At 50.5% G+C, this 4,675-nt stretch overlaps 1 pseudogene; it reads left to right on the top strand.

Annotated features, from left to right (window-relative positions):
• Window positions 1-1,709: 1,709 nt before the first annotated feature.
• LOC113929517 lies at window positions 1,710-2,419 on the top strand (annotated as a pseudogene).
• Window positions 2,420-4,675: the final 2,256 nt, after the last annotated feature.

The raw sequence follows: 4,675 nt of genomic DNA, 5'->3' as shown, positions 1-4,675 counted from the left end.
GACCTAAAAGGGCCACTCAGGACCCTTAGGTACCATACAGCAGTGACTTTATCCTGTTCACAAACCACTTAGGGACCACCCCTCCTTCTTCTGAGTGCTTCCAGCCTCTGCACAGTGTGTATTCCATGGGTCTCTCTTGACTCCCTCTCTGGGCACAGAGTCCTACAGGTCAGAGGCTGCATCCTGTTCAGCACTATATCCACTCTACACGCCTGCCTGGCACGTGGTCTTGGTAACTCCTTGCCAGCTGAAAGCTCGGATAGTGACGAATTGCTGCGCAGCAGGATGCCAAGACCAGCTGGGGCCTATACCCCTGGGGGCTGCTTCTCTTTCCAGTGGGTCCCACAGGGCCAGGCCACTGAATGTTCCAGGGCTCTGGGGCCTAGCATTTAGAGCATAGTAGTGTAGTGGATGCCCCATTTTGTTTTTCTCACACTGACCAACACTGGATCCCGACTCTTCTAACTGGAGAGAATAATGTGCTGTTTAAAAGCACGGGGTCAGGGTTAGACACTCTGTTTCCCAACCACTGTGTGACCCAGGGCAAGTGACTTCATGTATTTCATGAATCTAAGACTCAGTCCATCATAAGGTGTGTCATATTTTATGTCCCACCAAGAAAGGAAAAAATGCTCCCTGCTAGTTAAACTATAGTAAGCCATCAACTGTAAGATCGCCTCAGTTTCCAAGATGTTAAGATTTGTAAAGGCACTTCACGAAAGAAAATATATAAATGGCTGATAAGCACATGAAAAGATGCTCAGCATCATTAGTCACCAGGGAAATGCAAATTATAACCACAGTGAGGTACCACTACCATATCCATCAGAACTGAAAAAAAAACACACCCCAAAACTGACCATACTGGGTATTGTTGAGGATGTGAATCTACCGTACTGTTGATGGGACTGTAAAACCACTTTTCGAAGAGAAATGAAAGAGAAATGAAAACATACGCACATAATAACTTATACTCAAATGCTTAGAGCGATTTATTTTGTGATAGCTGGAAACTGGAAACAACCCAAATATCTACCAGTAAGTAACTGGATGAATACATTGTGGTACATCCATATCATGGAATGCTACTCAGCAATAAAATGAGTGAACTACTGATACAGGCAACATAGGCAACAACGTGGGTAAATTTCACAATTCTGTCGAATGAGAAAACCCAAAGAGAGTACATACTATACGACTAGATTTATATAAAACTATAGGAGTGGTACCTGGGTGGCTCAGTCAGTTAAGCGTTTGGCTTTGGCTCGGGTCATGATCTCAGGGTCCTGGGATCGAGTCCCGCATCAGGCTTCCCACTTAGCAGGGAGTCTGCTTCTCTCTCTCCTTCTGCCCCCCTCCCCCGGCTTGTGCGCGCGCTCTCGCTCTGTCTCTCTCTCTCTCAAGTAAGTAAATAAAATCTCTAAAAATTAAAAAAAAAAAACTGTAGGAAATGTAAAGGAATCTATATTGTCAGCAAGCAGTTCAGGTAGTCTGGGATAGAGGTGGAAGGAGGTAGGAGTGGATTGCAAAGAGGCGTGGAAAACGTGAGGAAGATGGGAACGTTCATTATGTTGATTGTGGCAATGACTGCATGAGTGTAAACATGTCAGAACTTAATTGTATACTTTAAATATGTATAGTTTTGTATACTTCAGGTATACCTCAGTAACATTAAAAAATATGCACGTTTTAGAGAGGGAGGGAGAAAGATGGCGGCGGCAATATTGGAACGTATGGGTGCATTAAGGATGCAGAATCTGAGGGGGAAGCTGGCCTGAGGGCTTCTTTCATCTCATAATGTTTTACCTCAATCACCTATCCACACAAGTGGGTCTCTGGACATTTCTCGAAGATGGGAAAAGAAGAATAAAATTGTTTATCCTCCACAATTGCCTGGAGACCCTCGGAGACCAGCAGAAATCTACCATTGTCGAAGGCAAATAAAATACAGCAAAGATAAGATGTGGTATTTGGCAAAATTGATACGAGGAATGTCCATTGACTAGGCTTTGGCTCGACTGGAATTCAGTGACAAAAAGGGAGCCCAAATAATTAAAGAGATTCTCTTAGAAGCACAAGATATGGCAGTGAGAGACCACAATGTGGAATTCAGATCCAATTTATATATAGCTGAGTCGACCTCAGGGCGAGGCCAGTACCAGAAACGCATCTGATACCATGGCAGAAGTCGCTTTGGGATCATGGAGAAGGTTTTTTGCCATTATTTTGTGAAGTTGGTGGAAGGCCCCCCACCTCCACGTGAGGCACCGAAGATGGCAGTCACCCACGCCAAAGAGTATATTCAGGAGCTCCGCAACCGGACCATTATTCACACTCTGTGATAGGGGATTCAGATTCCACAGTGTGTATATTTTGCCATTTATTTCTTAAAAACAAACAGAAATTAAAGACAAATGCTTTTTAAAAAAAATGCACAGTTTTAGAATAGAAAGATTTTCCTTGTCTGTGATGCAGGAATGTTGTGAGGCCCCAGTGAGATAAGGCATTCGCCCAGTGTCTGGTCCTTTGCTTCTGTAGATGGCTTGCGGTTTTTACTCCCATGGGAGGTCCCTTTCCAGACAGGGGCCTGGGGATGGGAGAGGCCACGGACCCTGCCCCAGGTCCCGCAGGGAGCTGGTGTCGCAGGCCACTGTTCCTGGTCTGGAGTGGACCCCGAGCCCCCGTGGCCTCTTGCACTGGTCCAACCTCAAGTGGGGCAAAGGGGGACAATCCTACCCTCCAAGGGCCTGGGAATGGTCTGGCCCACAGGAGCCAAGGGCACTGGGGACCCCCATGTGAGAAGCCCTTAGCATCTTGCACTGGTCCAACCTCAAGTGGGGCAAAGGGGGACAATCCTAGCCTCCAAGGGCCTGGGAATGGTCTGGCCCACAAGGAGCCAAGGGCACTGGGGACCCCCATGTGAGAAGCCCTTAGCATTTGACGCCGGGTCCTTCCGGAGGACACGAGACTGCAGGAGGTAGTTGCCTCCCTTGCGGCCTGCCCGCTTGGATGCAGCACTCCTGATACAAGCCTGCGGCGGGCCCCAGGTCTCCTGCAAGTGGGTGATTCAAAGCCACTCTTCACAGCGAGTGTGAGAAGCCCCCACCGCAGACCGCCTTCAGAGCAGGCCAAGATTCGACATTACTCACAACTTCCAGTACCTGCCCAAGTTCAAACAGGAAGCCTGGTTTTTCCTCTTGTGTCAACAACAGCCTTTATTTCTCTCTTTCTATTCTGGCCTCTGGGCTCTCTTGTGGAGTGGGTTTCTTGGGGTGAAAGGCTGGGGTGTCAGGGGCCCAGAAGGTCCCAGCAGCGGATGCCTTGACCAGAGCCTCCTCACCTGGGAAAGCCTGGGATAAAAATGACGTAGCTCATCTATGGCTTTGTCAACAAAGGGAACATCTGGCCAGGCACACGGTGGGCCTGTGGTATATGTTTGTTCAGCTGATCTAGATTGAGATGGAATAGGTTCCCAAGCCAAAGCAGCTCCTCCCAGGTTCCTGGCTCAGCAAATACGACCTCAACCTGCTCACCTGGGCCGGACACACTGGAGGCACCTCTCTGGCTTCCTACTTACTCATTCCCTGCCCCGGGTGGACCCCAAGTCGTCTGTCCTTCTTCCTTGGTGTTTCCCAAGTCCGTCACCTCCTCCCACCCTTTCCGTGACGGTTTGAACGCAGACCCCTGGCCCCCTTCGTGGGGTGCCGTCATGCTCTTCTCTGTCTTCCCTGGCCCCATTCCAGCCACAGACCACACAGTGGCCAGAGCCGTCCTTCCTAGATGCCACATCACAAATGGACCTTCTTTGCTGACTATCCTTGCACACCCTGTGTGGTAAATCTAAAGTCCCTACTGTGGCCTGTAGGGCCCAGGGTGGCCTCCCATCTCTCCGAGCTCATCTCTGCTCCCAGAACGATCTCTATGTGCTGAGGACACGCTGCCACTTCACGTGGGGTCCCTAAGCAAGCCTCAGCCTCCCTGGCCCCCTGGGCTTTGCGTGATGCTCTGAGTAGGCCCCTGTCTGCCTGGGACATTCCACTGCATAAGCTCTCAGCCCTCAGCCAAGTGCCCTGCTCCACTTCCCTACCCCTGTCGTCCTCCCCGAGGGATAGCCAGTTGATTTCCCTCCTGTGCTTGTGTGTACAGCTGGGTTTTGCATGAGCCACCCATGTCGCTCTCCAGCCTCTGAGGCCAGGGCTGTGACCGGGTTCTGTGTCTGGAGGCCAGCCCAGCCCTGTTTCATCAAGGAGGGGGGAGCCCAGACCAGGGCCTTGGCAGCTGTGTGTCGGACGGCCTTCTCTGTGCCCTTCACATCCTCAGGGGATCGAAGGTCTGGAACTAACGGCATGGGGCAACAACTGCCCACTTCCCCCCTGCTCCCCAGGCTCCCTGATGCAGCTTGCTTTATAAGGAACACACCCTGTGGCACCGATACTTAGGGAGCAGAGCCAAAGGGGAAGGGTCTCTTTCCAGGGGTATTTCTGTAGACTTGGAATGCCTTTTATGTCCTTCTCCAGCTTTAGCTGGACATCTGACCTGTGGCCAAGGCTGGAACACTCAGACAACCCACATTCCATTTTTGCCAAACTCCTAAGAAAGTATTTCTGGAGCAGCCTGGAGAAACAGTGCCCCCCACACCCCCCACCCCGGGTTGGATGGGTGTTGGGAAGGCAAA

The sequence above is a fragment of the Zalophus californianus genome, chromosome 5, assembly GCF_009762305.2.
Source record: "Zalophus californianus isolate mZalCal1 chromosome 5, mZalCal1.pri.v2, whole genome shotgun sequence".
NCBI lineage: Eukaryota > Metazoa > Chordata > Mammalia > Carnivora > Otariidae > Zalophus > Zalophus californianus.
Note: the sequence above shows the minus strand (reverse complement) of the source record. Positions and strands in the feature narration are given on the sequence as shown.